Raw genomic sequence first — 16,498 nt, 5'->3', positions numbered from 1 at the left:
CCTCCAAGAAAAAGAAACCAGTCTGGTGGACCCCTGCCATAAACAAGCTATACAATAGAAGGAGGAAACTAGTACAGAAAAGAGTAAAATCCCAAGAAGGAAAGACAAAGAAACTATGTTCCCTCATAAAATCATCCAAGTCTAGCTTCGAAAGAAAAATTGCCAAGGACTCCAAAGATAACCACAATGCATTCTTTAGCTATGTCAAGAATCTAAGTGGCAATTCTCAGACCTGCTCGGAGTTAGTGCAGAATGGCACAAAATACACTGAACCGATTGATATAGCCAACATCCTGGCAGACGGGATTAGTGCAAATTTCACCCTCCTCTCGCCCCCAAAAGGGCCCATAACTATACCAGAAGAATGTAGTGTCCCTGAAATCACAGTCACTCAGGTTAAAACATTCCGCTCCAAAGCCAAAAACACAGCATCAATGGACCGGACGGTGTCCCAGGCTGCATCCTACATGAGCTCAAAGATGAACTAACCCCTCACCTAAACACATTGTATAAACTCAGCCTCTCCACAGGCTACCTGCCCACAGAGTGGCGTGCAGCAATGGTTATTCTGCTCCACAAAGGTGGAGCCACAATGGACCCAGGGAACTATCGCCCTATAAGCCTGACTAGCTTGGTCTGCAAAGCTATGGAGTGCATCATCATGGATCTCATTAACAGAGACATTGAAACCCTCCAAACACTGGACCCAACCCGGTTCAGCTTTGTTAAGGGCAGATCTTGCCTCCTAAACTTAGTGGAATTCTTTGAGATAGTTACCAAGGCTATAGACAAGTGAAAGGTGGTACACACAGCCTACCTAGACCTCGCAAAGGCCTTCGACACCATTCCCCACTCAGGTATTATAGACAAGCTCACCAGCCTGAACATAAACCCCTACATCACGAGATGGGTTGCCAACTGGCTCATGGACAGAAACTACATGGTAAGGAGCTAGGTCTGACTCTAAACCGGTTACAAGTGGTGTTCCCCAGGGCTCAGTCCAAGGACCCCTCCTGTTCGGCATATACTTCTCAGAGGTACAGGCAAGCACAGTAGGACTATGGCTCACCAAGTTTGCAGATGACTGCAAACTAGGGGCTGTAATTGACTCTCTGTCTGACACACACATCCTTCAAAAGGGTCTCACTGAGACAGATACCTGGTGTCAAAACCATGGTCTCAAGCTAAATGCCAAAAAGTGCATAGTCATCTCCTTTGGAAAAAACAAAGTACCCTCAAACTACCACATAGTTGGTAGCCCCCTAAATACAGAAGACATAATAAGGGATCTGGGGACCCAAGTAGATAGTAACTCTCCTTTGATAATCACATTGCAAAAGTGGTTAGAAAATCCTTCTATGTTGCGCACCTAATCACAAAAGGGTTTGCATCCAGATCGAAAGAGGTCATTGGGCCGCTCTATGCATCACTCATCAGACCCATCATAGAGTACAATGCCCCATTTGGGATGTACCTTACAAGACACCTGCAACAACTGGAAAGACCACAGAAGTTCCTCACCAAGAGGATCACTTGCCTCAAGCAGATGCCCTACGCTGCTCAACTGAAGAAACTCCAGCTGTACTTGGTTGCATACCATCTACTCAGAGGTGATCTCTGCCTGACATACAAGGCCATGTCTTACCCAGAATTAATGGACATGCTTCACCTAAAGAAAATCATATCCCCTCGAGCCACACAGTCCAAGGATCTAAACCTCACCACAACAATAAATAGGATGTGCTGGAGGGATAGATTCCTGTCCCCGAGACTTTCCATGCTCTAGAACAAGATTCCAATCTACATTAGGCAGAGCTCCTCACTAACCCTCTTCAAGAGAAACCTTGATGAGTGGATGGGAAACAGAAGGTTTACCCCAGGGATCACTTCAATGGCACTGCTGGACAGAGGCACAGGGAACTAATCTATGGGGGGGGCGGTGAAAGCCAACACATTCTGGCTAGGCTTATAAATGCCTATCATATTGTCTACATAACCTCTCAAAAATATGAATAAAACTATCAAAGTCATCCCCTTCCCTGCACTGAGGAAAATGTTTACTGACCTATACAGCTTCTGGGGTCCATTTATTCCCTTCCCCATTATCTGCATGACCCTTTCTAAGGGTTTCAAGTTCCATTTCATGCTGTCACTGTTTTGCATTGTACTCGGCTTCTAAACTCCTTAGTCCCTCTTCGATCTCCAGCTTTTTGGTATCCAGTTCATATAGGTGCTGCTTCTCCTCAGCCACCAAACATTTGATCTCCAGGCACAGTCTCTCCTCAGTCTACAAACATCGGGTCTCCAAGCACAGCCTCTCCTCTGTCTCCAAAAGTTGGGTCTCCAGGCACAACATCTCTGTCTGCTGATTCCAGTTCAAGATGTTTGGCTTCCAGATGCAGTCTCTCCAACTCCATACAGATTCTCAGGTTTTCTGAAGAAGATGTGAACTGCCCTGTCTCAGCAGACTGCACATCACCAACACACCAAACTGGATATCCTCTAAATGGCTGGTCTGAGTTGTGGTTGCAACCAAGGTTGAAATTATTGCTTCCTTGGTCAGGCTGGCATGCACCAATCCTCTGGGTTCACATTCCTTAGCCAACTGGATCATTGTCAGCATGCTGAAATCTTCTGCTGACATCATTGCCTGCTATTTCTGATTATCTGACTCAAAATAATAATAAATAAATAAAACTGTGGTGGATTGAAATTCTGAATGTTTACCTTGTGGCCTTCAAGACTGCACACCTTAATGACAGCTACCCACAGGCTATTGAAATAAAATTAATAAACCCACACTGTTGGCACCAGTTAATGTGACATCTGGTTAATATATCACTGGACTGCTATCAATGAATGTGACATCCCTTACTACCCTGGGTCAGTAACTAAGGAGCCTCAATCCTCACCACTGATTCCAGTGTAGGAGCATCATGGAAAACACCAAAGCACAGAGCACACAAGAGTAAAATTCCACAATTTCCCATAAGAGCACAACAGGGACATGCTCTGTTTTCCTGGGACTGGACTATATGTCAATGTCCACCCCAAATGTAATCCCTTATTATACACTTCAGAGCAATGTGTTGCAGTTTCACTCACACTCAAAATAAATTCAAATATCACACACTTAAACACTTATGGGAAGCCTGACACAATTTTCCAGCTTGTCCCCTCCCAAATACAAATGGTAAATACTGCCCCCAGAGTCAGACAGGTCTACATGCCCTTCAAAGGGGCGATCAGTTATTAAAAGTTAAATATCAAAGTAAATGATATCTATGACTAGAAGCAGCCAGGCATTCGAGTTGACCTGAAGAGTATAAAACAGGTATAAACACTCTCTAATCTCTAAAGAGAAACACTGATTGTCCAGCCACAATGTAAGTAATGAAAAACATTTAATAATAAGTAAAATGAGTATAAAAAATGCAAATCAATAACTTTCAATAAAAATCAGAATGCAATCACCAGAAATGTAAAATTAAACTATAGGATAGAAGTCCATCATTATAGAAAAACTATCTACATAACTAAACACTCCTAATTTAACTAGAGAATACTGTACCTGATCTAATCAAAAACATAACAGCAAGGTGAAGGCAGGCTTACAGTTTTGGTGAGTCTTTTTCTTTTCAGGTATCACTGCCCAGCAGTGTAACTGAGGACAGCTCTTAATTAATTGCTCTTTAACTGACTTCAGCAGTCTCCTTTATATTCCAGGTTAACAATCTCAACTGTCTTATTTTAAAAATAACAGTCAGCTGTTAGAAAAAGTTATTTTTCCTGTTAGTCATCTGTTCAAATAGTCACCTTGCAACCAGGAACATTCTAAACCCATCACCTACTGAACAGTTGATTCTTCAGAGACAGTTTGCACTTTAGAATCTCCCTCTCAAACATACACAATTAGAAATGTATCAAAACACTGACAAATTCTTTAATCATTCTGTATAAACAGAGAAATACTCAACATTTTAAAAACGTATTTAAATTTTCACAAATAGACAGGATGGTATACAATACAGATTAGTCTGAGAATATACACAAATCTCCTGCCAGACATGCTAAAACAGATGACAATGTTTTCATATTTTTCACAGACTGTACCTTTTTTGATGATTAAACTGAACAAGGCAGTATTATATTCAGCACGGCAACTTCCACCGAAGAGCCAAGGCAGTTCCCTTGTGACTTGCCCCTCTAAGTGCCCAGAGTAGAAAAGACTGCCATCCCCAGCGGAGATTAAACTGAACAAGGCAGTATTATATTCATCACGGCAACTTCCACCGAAGAGCCAAGGCAGTTCCCTTGTGACTTGCCCCTCTAAGTGCCCAGAGTAGAAAAGACTGCCATCCCCAGCGGAGATTAAACTGAACAAGGCAGTATTATATTCAGCATGGCAACTTCCACCGAAGAGCCAAGGCAGTTCCCTTGTGACTTGCCCCTCTAAGTGCTCAGAGTAGAAAAGACTGCCATCCCCAGCGGAAATTAAACTGAACAAGGCAGTATTATATTCAGCACGGCAACTTCCACCGAAGAGCCAAGGCAGTTCCCTTGTGACTTGCCCCTCTAAGTGCCCAGAGTAGAAAAGACTGCCATCCCCAGCGGAGATTAAACTGAACAAGGCAGTATTATATTCAGCACGGCAACTTCCACCGAAGAGCCAAGGCAGTTCCCTTGTAACTTGCCCCTCTAAGTGCCCAGAGTAGAAAAGACTGCCATCCCCAGCGGAGATTAAACTGAACAAGACAGTATTATATTCAGCACGGCAACTTCCACCGAAGAGCCAAGGTGGATCACAAACTTTATACTGTATTTCTCTGAGACTGCTGACTGTGGGTACAAGGTACACTAAACTAACTTCCCTCACGTACCTGATTCTCTCCCAGAACCTTAGTTGTATACTTTCATTCCAGCTACTGAATACTTTCAGTCCAGCTAATGATTTAACTTCCAGTTCCACCACATGCTTTACAGCCATTTTACTTACCTTGCTGAGCTGTAAACTGCTTAATTTGTTTAAGGTGTAGCCTCCCCCACCCCCAATAAGCAAGGCGAGGTTTCAAATACACCTACTAAGAAAACAAAAAAAAAAACGCCAATTTCAAATATCCAGCGTACCTTGACCCTGTCGGCAGCATCCTCAGCCTACTGGTATGTCTCAATGAATTGATTATCCCATGTTATTTTTTTAAAATTTGAATTGCTGAATTTGTAAGTTATCTTAAGCTGTAATACACTCGCTATATGATTAGACAATGTTTTCTGATATAGCGTGCAGACTTTACTGACTGTTACAGCCTATATATGGATTGTTTAAGGCAACGCTAATAATTTAAGGTGTATAATATAATGTTACAGCCTATTTTCAAGTAGTAATTTAAAAGAGTAGATCTCAATGTTACTGCCTATTATTAAGCTGACAGCAAAGCTATTTCAGTTGCTCTAGTGTATTGCTTCTAGTTAAAGCCTAACGCAGAAAAGCTGTATTGATGGTCAGTCGCTGTTCTGAACTGAAACAGCTGTTAACGTTATCTGCTCAGTGCTCATAACCAAGTGCATGCTTGGTCTACTACTATACAGTAGCCACCTCTCATGTTTGACCTCTGAGATTGATTAATTTAGCACTAAATGAGTTTTAGTGTAACTAAGAAAACTATACCTTAACTGAAGCTGGTGGATCCTCTAGCGGACCGCAACTATACTTGATTATTGTTATGTGTAGTATTTTCCAGCCCTACAACCTCAACTTAACCACTCCTTTCCTAATTTTCCCTTCTGGTCTTTCTAGGCAGTTCCCTTGTGACTTGCCCCTCTAAGTGCCCAGAGTAGAAAAGACTGCCATCCCCAGCGGAGATTAAACTGAACAAGGCAGTATTATATTCAGCATGGCAACTTCCACCGAAGAGCCAAGGTGGATCACAAACTTTATACTGTATTTCTCTGAGACTGCTGACCGTGGGTACAAGGTACACTAAACTAACTTCCCTCATGTACCTGATTCTCTCCCAGAACCTTAGTTGTATACTTTCATTCCAGCTACTGAATACTTTCAGTCCAGCTAATGATTTAACTTCCAGTTCCACCACATGCTTTACAGCCATTTTACTTACCTTGCTGAGCTGTAAACTGCTTAATTTGTTTAAGGTGTAGCCCCGCTCCATTCGCCCTTGCTTCGCTCGGGCTCTCTTCGCTCCCCTCCCTGCCCCCTATTCCCACCCACCCCCACTACATCTAAATTTATAACCCCCTAGCCACCCCCACACCACTCTGCCCCAATCATCTTTTTACTTCACTAATTATCTCTCCTTGTTCTCATTACAACTACTCATACGGCTACTACTCCCTCTAGTGGATCGCAAACATACTCTAAATCCTACCAACCTCTCTTCCTCTAACCTTTCTTCAACTACTGATTGTGGACTATTAAATCACTATCCCTACAGACATGTGGTACTCCATACTACTACCCATCCTACTAGCCCCATACCTCCTTACCTTATATGAAACACAACCTCTTGGAGGACTTCATGCCTCATATGGTCACACCTGTAACCCTGAAACCAAACATACCCACTTTATTCACACCAGTAATACTAAGCCATTGCTCACATCATGCTCCTGTTCTCAGCACAGTCACCCTAGCAAAATCAGCCCTAGACTCAAACACTATAGTAAAATAATAGATAAACTTATGAAACTTATCTCTAAGTTAAGACTCAACCTGTTAATTGACGGGGACATACACCCCAACCCTGGCCCTAACAACATAAATAAATCCTCTCTCTCTATTAGCAACCAAAGCTACACCCCTACAATTCCTCATCCACCTAACTCTCTCTTAACCTGTCATCTCAACATCCGAAGTATCAATAACAAACTGCATGAACTTCATGCACTCCTTGCTGATCTAGCCCCTGATATTTTGTGTCTCTCAGAGACCTGGTTAAAACCCTCCACTCCAGACAATGAAATAATTCCCCCTGGGTATAACATACACAGGCTGGATAGAGCATCCAGAAAAGGGGGTGGGGTTGGGGTTCTATACAAATCTGATATGATTGTAACTACCGACATTATTCAACCGCCTCAGTCCAATAACTCAGAAATCCTAGCTACTAAACTGAAACTAAATAACAGCAAACACATCTATATAATCTGCATGTACATTCCCCCAGGTAATAATATAACCGCACTTGAAGATACCCTATATTGGATATCCATCCACTACCCCCAAGAGACCATTCTTCTTGGTGACCTTAATATTGACTGGAGTAATTGTTCCTCTGAAGCCCCTACCACCCACATTAACTTGCATTCATTCAAGCAAGTTATTAACACTCCGACTAGAACTAGCAAGCCCAACCAGAAAGATAGTATACTTGATTGGGTGCTCATAAACAACCATCCCAACCAGTATACATATGGTACCCTCTCTGATAGTCTTAGTGATCACCATCTCACATATATAATCAGGCAGAAAATATCTAACCACAACCAATTACTACTAAGATATGTCAGAAACAAAAAAAATTTTGATTTAACCAAGTTCCAACATGAACTAAAATCCTGCAATTGGTCAATGCTTAAAAGCCTCCCCTTAGAAGAAGCAGTACTGTATTTTAACAAAAAATTTCTGGAGATTCTTGACAGTCATGCTCCCATCCGCTCTAAAAGAACAAAGCCAAAAACTGCACCATGGCTCTCAAAAGAGACCAGGCTCAAAATTAAACTCAGAGACAAAGCTTGGGCTCTATGGCGAACCACTAAACTCCCTCAGGATCAAATAATATACAGGCAACTCAGGAATGAAACTAAAAAACTAGTACTACTTGACAAAAAAAAATACTTCAGTAATCTACAGTCATTTCACCAAAAAAACCCTCAAAAATTCTGGGCTGGACTAAATAATCTAATACACCCTGGTAAAAAGACTACCCCAGTACCTCAGGCCCTCACCGACAAACCATTAGAACTAGTTGCAGATAGCTTTAATCGCTTTTTCACTGAGACCATCCAAACCCTAGCAAGCAACTTGCCACCTAGCCCCTACAGCCCAAACTGCTCCACCTCTATTAATCTTCCACATTTTAGCTTCCAACCTATTGCTACCTCATTTATACACACCCTACTCAAAAAACTAAAACCTACCACTCTTGCAGCTGACCAACTTCCAGCTGAATATCTACAAATATCTGCTGACGCCATTGCCTATCCTATCTCAGTACTTATAAATCGCACACTAATTGAAGATAAAATTCCTAATATCTGGAAAATATCTTATGTCATCCCTCTCCATAAAGGGGGAGGCTCTACCGAACTATCCAACTATAGGCCATTTGCCATACTCTCTCCCCTAGCCAAAATAATGGAAAAATGTATCCAAAAGCAGTTTATGAACCATTTAATAAACAACCATCTCCTGGCAGATACCCAACATGGCTTTAGACCTCACCATAGCACCACTACAGCCCTATTAACCTTCTCTAACACCATTAATTCTTATCGTAATAACAACCATATCTCTTCCGCTCTATTCCTGGACCTGTCCAAAGCTTTTGATATGGTGGATCACCAACTATTAATCCACTCCCTAAGACCACTCTGTCCAGAACCAAAATCTCTTCAATGGTTTGAGTCCTACCTAAGTGGTAGACAACAAGCTGTACTCTGGCACTCAAAACTGTCCACCTTATTACCAACTAACCTGGGTGTTCCACAAGGGTCTATACTAGGCCCTCTGTTATTCTCCATCTTCATAAATGACCTTCACACTGCCATTCCTAAAGTCAACTGCATTCAATATGCAGATGACTCTACTTTGATATGTTCAGCCACATCCCCTGCAGAGTTACAGCTAAGGACCCAAACTACCTTTAACATGATAGAAAACTGGCTATCCAACCACCGCCTACTACTAAACCCCAAAAAGACCAAAATGCTTATATTCTTACCTACACAAAAGTCCCCCCCCCATAAACTTCATAATTAAATCCAAAGATGGCACAATTATCTCTCCTGACCCTTCTACTAAACTTCTAGGTGTCACCATTGACACCCACTTAAAATGTGACCTACATGTCAACCAATTAATCAAAACCATTAATAAAAAACTAGGTCCACTGTATAGATTAAAGAACTTTCTAACTCCCCTAGCCAAGGTAGCCATTGCCCGTTCCCATCTTCTCTCTTCTCTTCTGTATGCGTCACCTCTTCTTCTAAATAACAAGTCCAATCTAAATAAACTTACCACCTGTTATAATCACATTGCCAGATTTGCCACTGGCCTCCCTTTTAGGACACATCACTGCATTGACCTAACTCAGCTTGGTTGGCTCGAACTTCCTAGTCTCGTGCTATACAACCAACTGATCATAGCCCACAAAATCATTTACACTCCTGATAACACTCCTTCACTCAAACACCTAGTTACCCTGTATAACAATCCACGACCACTTCGTTCCTCCAACAAGGTGCTCATCCTGACTTACAAAACCAACAACCAAGCCGGAGACTCTCTCCTGTCCAACTCCCTAGGTAAAACCTGGAACCTATTACCCCCTGAGATAACCTCAATTTCTTCCCTGTATCACTTCAAAACCAAGCTCAAACTATACCTGGGCTCTAAATGGTCTTGCTACTGTACCAAGCCTGGCTAATCCTCACACTACTCTAAATTAGTTATTAATGTCCTCCCTCTAACTATTAATCTCTTAGGATAGTAACATATAGTTCCTATAACTATATTATTAGTGTCTTCTGCTGATTTCTTGTTGTAAATGACATATTGTTGTAAAATGTATTTCTTACTTTTTCAGGCAACCCTAACTTTTGTACATTTTTTGCCTTTCTTTATGTTTTGTATTTACTACTCATGGAGCTTTTCTCCCCGGGCCTCCGCTGAAAATGGACATATATCCAGTCGGACCATCCCGGTTAACAAATGTAAAATAAATAAATAATAAATAAATAAATGATAGGACAGTCAAGTTAAGGGTGAATATGTGAATACCTAGCCAATTATCCAGTTCCGATACAATATGAAGGAAGATCATTTATTATGCATTCTTGTACTCTGGCAGTTGTTGCAGAGAGTTAAAGTTTAGAGCTGTGGCAGTGGGTTCAATTTCCCCTACCCTTATTTTCCTACTGTGTAATCTTGAGCAAGTTAGTAAACCAAACATTCTTCCTGTGACACCCCTGAAAAGGGACTGTGTACAGTCGTCCAACTTAGTTAGGGAATGGGTATTATTATTATACATCACACTGCTTAATTTTCAGCAGTAAGTAGTGTGGAATGAAACTATTTTCACACCATCTTTTATTTATTTGCCAATGAAGATTTAGATCCCTGTTTTTGTTATTTGTGGTATTATCTGATTTGTGGAGATACAAGAGATCCAGGACCACTGGTTCCCTAATGGCATTGAAAGCAAGGCATAGATCTTCTCTGAGAAGTCTATAAGCTACTGAATAAAGGTACAGTGTTTCTAGTCTTTAGGGGTAGCTTGAAGTATTTAAGCAAGTGATCTTAGTGGGGAGGCTCCAAGATGTTTCTAGTGGTTATGTATGTCTATTGAGGAACATCAATAACCAATGAAGCTGCTAGAACCAACCAAGAAACCCAAGAAAGGGAAAACATAGACTCCATGCTCCACATAACCATAAAGTGGTGATAAAACCAACATTTAATGATTCAAATTAAAAACAAACCATATCCATAAAAAAAAAAAAAAAAAATTTGGTTTAGTGCGTTCATCCCTAATAACAAATTGGACTTCATGAGAGGAAAATATATACCAAGAAGATGGCAGTAAAGTAACATTCAACATCCATCAATCATAATGTTATGTCCCTCTCTGAGGATTTCATTAAATGCATAATATTTGCATACAGCATAATTAATAAATCATCACCCATACAGTTGCAGCTGCTAGACCCCTGTCCAGGTTTCAAGCAATAAAAAATGAAAGTCATCAATGAAGAGATCACATTGGCTGAGAAAGCAAGATATGTTAATTTTGTTTTAAGAAAACCCAAATCTGCTGATTCCTTGCTGAATCACTTTCAACAACCTGAATAACTGGAACAATTAGAAGAAAATCCTAATGACGGTGAACATAGCATGAAATTCTGCACACTTAACTCCTCCAGGGATTTTAATAATAAAGGAGAAATGTGAAAAACTGACATTCCTGAAACCTGTAGCTATTGTGATGAATGGGTGACTGGTATGAAGCCATTTGGGAGAGGAAGTATTTTCAATTAGTCTAGGGGCTTGCTGTCCTGCATGTGTTGGGACCCAATTGTCTATTATTTTAGCAATGGCAGCTCTGATATGAATAAAAAATAATACCTTCAATGGCATGACAACTTAAAGTAGCTTGTTTGCATAACTCTGAGCCCCTCACCCTACATGTTACACAGCTTAGTTCACAGATGAATGAAATGTCTTTCTATCATCCTTATGACTGCAAGTCGGTTTTCCAGATTTCTTTTTGATAAGTGTAAACAATACCTGGATGATTCCAGTTGTGAGGTTATAATACATTTACTGTACTTCATAGTTTTTACTGACATTTTCTAAAATGCTTAACAGGTTATGATAGGAACTATTTAAGACATATCCCTCTGCAGTGCTGTGCTAACCCATGGTGTGATGTTGTTAGGCAGCTTACTTTTCCTAAACTTGCAAGCGTCTGCAATTTTGTTAATGATGCCAGTATTCAGGGAAGGTTGCATGATGCCATGAGTAGAGAAACACATGTGCTTATTGCACAGAGCATTGAAGTACAATATTCATGTTTGCATTTTGGGCAAATCTGTCTGCGCAGAGCTAGAGCATGGTCCATGCATACTGATTCAAGGGGAGGTGATGTTCATCATATGCTTTGCATAGTATTTTAGCCTCAATAAGGGGCTTATACTAATTACTTCCAGCACTTCTGCTAGGAGTACACTAATACATCTTAATTATGTTAACTAGTTAAGATAAGTGGCATTTTTGCTCATAGGTGCATGATCTTGTACGGGTTGTCTACTGTGACCTAAGAGTTAAAACTAGCTTACTAGGTCATGCTTCTCCGCCCCACCGGTCTATAGAGCCAGCAAGCACATTCTGTGACCTCAGTTTTTATATTTTGTGAATAATCATTTTTAGGTGCTGTTTATTTATATATTATGTCCCATGTATACCTAAACTGCTGTGCTCCTATCACAACTATTGCCTTGCAGGGTCAAAGTGCTGTTATTGCAGAAAGTATAGTCTTAGCAAGTTTGAATGTTAAAGGGATGAGTGCCTTGGCTAAGTGCAAACATATGCTGGATAAGCTTGCCAAAGATGATGACTGAGTCACTGTATTTCAGAAAGTTAGGTTCATAAACGCATGCTAACCCAGAATTCTGAGCATTGGCACATGGTCAGTTTTTTACAGCCACAAGTGCCTATAGCGAAAAGGGGTCATTACATTAATAAAACATAGCTTAAGATGGGAGAAGGTTTTAAAGAATTTAAACCAAGCTGAAAGTTGGCACATTCTCAAGTTCTTACCTTGTCAAGGACAGATTCTGTTTGGCAAATTTATGGGCCCAAGGAAGAGTCACTTATGCCTTTCATAAAGTCTGGGATGGTTTTAAAAAATGGGTAGTTTTTAAGGTGGCCATTGTTGGAGCAGGGAACTTTAATGTTGTACACTACCTTGAAATTGACAACATGTCACTTAAGGATGGAGGCTTTTTCAGAAGAGAAATGAAATAGAAGGTATCCAGTAGTTATTTTTACTGACAGGCCCTCGACACTTGAAAAATCCCATTACCAGGGTCTGTATCCCAGGCTACTAGCATCAATAACTGGATCTGCTTTTTTATTACTAATGGACTACTGCCACATACAGATGAGGCAATATGGTCAGCAGTTTATTTGGATCATTGCCTAAGTGACTATGATGTTTAAGGAGTTGGGCTGAGACCTGACATATGGTCCCTTAGAGCTTATGAAGTTATATGTGAAGACCAAATAAAAGAGATGGGTTTATGGTGACTGCAACAGAGATTCTGACCAGGTAGTCTCAATCATCACCAAATAGATAGCCTTTAAAGCATGATTAAAAGGCATTAACATTTGAGAAGGCAAATAAGTATTATTGTCAATAAGGGCTAAAACCATGGCAATAGAAAGTAAAATGTGTTTGAAAGAGTATGATTATAAAAGAAAGTGAATGATGACAGCAGAAATGCTTTGCTTTACACTATAAACTATATCAACCAAAAGGTACAGGATGGCACAACGAGTCCACAGCTTGAACAGGTCCCAATTTATTGATAAAAAACAAAACAACACAAAAAGTCCAGAACAAACTCTATAATGGCGAAGTTAAGCGCTTTCATCTGTCTTGTGCAGACTTCTTCAGAAATGCCATTATTACATCAATATCCTTTTTATACTTAATTTTGGCGCCAAAACTTTTCGAAAATTTAAAGTGATACCTACATGATACAACAATATTGTTCAAAGCAACTAAAAATGTATGTATGTATATTAAAATAATTCACGCTGTACTAACACTTAATATTCCAAATATGCAAAACAGTGCTTCTACTTAAAAAAATATATATATACAATGATTAAATGCAGTGAATAAATATATGTCACCTACACACTTACTATATCTTCGACATTAAAAGTTTTTAAAAAATTCATGATCTTGTCCATTGGAATATACAATAATATGCTATGAGTTGATACTAGTTCATATTATTTATAAATATGTTAAAAAATAATAATAATACTAATTCTATGCCAGGCATATACATGGTTTTATGCTAATATAGTCATTAATGCCTGGAGACTTAAGGGCATCCGTGAATATTTGCCATTTGCTCTCTTTCATGGCTAACATACCCTTTACGTCACCACCCTTTGCTGTCATCTCCACCTGGTCTATTATAGTGAATTTAAAACTATGTGTGTCCCCATTTTGTACTATATGTCTACATAGGGCATTCTTCTTATCTTTTTTCTTAATACAATACGTGTGATCATATATACGATGTCTTAACTGTCTTTCCATTTTCCCTATGTAGAACGTGGAACATGCCTCCCAAGTGGCAATATATATCACGAATTTTGTATTACAGTTTCCTGCCCTTCCTTTAATATATGTTCCATTAAAATTTTTTAATTTAAATTCTTCTTTCTCATTTATGTAACTACACTGTTTGCATATACTGCATTTCACAGAAGCTTTTCTCTTCAATCCGTTATTTTGTGTATTATATTCAATCATCCTTTTCAAATTTGGACCTGTTTTGTAAACAAATTGAGGGAATGTACCTACTTTCTGTACTAAATTTTTGTCCATAGTAATTAACTTCCAATGCTGTTTAATGATGTTCTCAATATATTTCACTGCAGGTGAATACATTAATACACACACACTATAAGCTGGGTCCTTTGTAACATTGTTTTTCTGTGCAATAAAATTACCTAATAAAGGTTTATACTTCCTACCCCATTCTGAACTAATATACCTTACTACATTGTTTAATAAATGTTCTGGGTAACCTCTTACACTAAACATTGACCTGATATGTTGTAATTCATGAAACATTATATCCTTAGTGGAAGACATACGGGCAGCTCGAATACACTGCCCTTTGAATATATTTTTAAACACGTGTGTGGAATGGTTACTGCTGAACTCCAAATAATCGTTCAAAAACGTGTCTTTTTTATGTATACTAGATACAAACCCATCGTCCCCATGCCTGATGTAAGTGTCCAAATAAGCAATACCTTTAACATTGTAGTTGTATGTGAATTTTAAAAAATCCGTTGTATGGTTGAGATACATAATGAAAGAATCTATGAAGTCTAAAGGACCATCCCATAATATAAATAAATCATCCAAAAATCTCATCTAGTACTTAACATGTTTAAAATATTCACAGTTAAAAAGATGTTCCATTTCCCATTCTAGCATAACTAAATTTGCATATATGGGGCCCCCATAGCAACATCTATTGTTTGTTTAAAGAATTCGTTCTCAAAATAAATGTAACTGTGATCCAATATTAGACCCATCATATCAGTAATAAGGCATATCTTGTCCCATTCCAAACTGGAAACATTTCTCAAACTATTACTAAAGTATTCTAGACTAACCTCCTTCGGAATACATGAAAAAAGGTCTATTACATCGATAGTTATAAAAATAAGATTCCTGTTCCAAATTTCGGATGTCAAATTACTGAGAAACACCCAGGAATCCTTGATCAAATGGGAAACATTATTATAGACTGGTTTGACCCATCTGTTTATAGCAACTCCTATAGGGAAGGTTTTAGACTTGCTTCCTGATATGATCGGTCTAAATGGGGGACTTTCCAAATTTTTGTGTATTTTAGGGATGCCTACAATGGAAGCCAATGTAGGATATTCAACCTTCAAAAACTGGTAAACCTCATCAGTGATTCTGTGATCAATACAATATTCTTCTAAAGCTAGGTCGATGCGTCTATACCCGATATTTACTTCATTAAGGGAAATGGCTTCGTATTTACCAGATTGATATAGTATGTTATATATTTCTTTAATATAGTCAAATTTATTGTAAATTACGATTCCACCCCCTTTGTCGGGTTTCATGACCCTCACTTGGTTATTGTTAATGAGTGTTTTCAAACATTCTCGTTCACCTGTAGTTAAGTTATCTTTCCATTCCATACTTTGTCTAAGGTTCGTCCTGTAAGTTCTATAAAAACTGTAAATGTCTTGACTAACTATTTTTGCAAAACTCCCTATAACAGAATTACTTATAGGAATGTAAGTACTTTTCTTCTTAAGAAGGTTTAAATTCCTTTTACAGCTGGTTCTGTTGTCAAATTCCTCCTTCTCAAACTGAATAGCTAAGTTCAGTCTGCGACAAAATAATTTTAATTCAGTGATGGTATCCACTAAATTGATGTCGACTGTAGGTATAAACTTCATTCCCTTAGAGAATAATTTATAAAAATCTTCAGAAATGGCAAAATTAGTGTAGTTAAATACTTTGAAACCATTGTATGTGGTAATAATATTGTCCTTGCCCCTTGGAGGTACCATGTCTAGCCTTTCTACAAGAACTTGACTCTTGTCTGAAATAACTAATGACTGTATGTTGTCACTCACGATAAAGTCTTGGTCATGTATTATATTACCATTGTCATAAGCTGTCACCTCCTTATCATGTATTTTGTTGTTGTCATGAACTGTTATCTCTTTCTCCGGTTCTGAGGTGTGAATGAGTTTTTTGATGGAGGACCAACTCTACCTTTATAAGCATTCACCTCACCTTCTACAGTAACTTCATCAGATCTATACTGTCTACCCTTCCCTCTATCCTGTCTGACCTTAGGCCAAATGTATGCTCTGTGGTGAGTGTATTGATCGATATCACGAACAATGTTCCTTCCTTTCCTATTGTATATGTCCCATGCTTTTTGATCAGCTTGG

The sequence above is a fragment of the Protopterus annectens genome, chromosome 6.part0 (assembly GCF_019279795.1).
Source record: "Protopterus annectens isolate FY-2018-M chromosome 6.part0, PAN1.0, whole genome shotgun sequence".
Classification (NCBI taxonomy): Eukaryota; Metazoa; Chordata; order Ceratodontiformes; family Protopteridae; genus Protopterus; species Protopterus annectens.
This window is presented reverse-complemented; position numbering follows the sequence as displayed.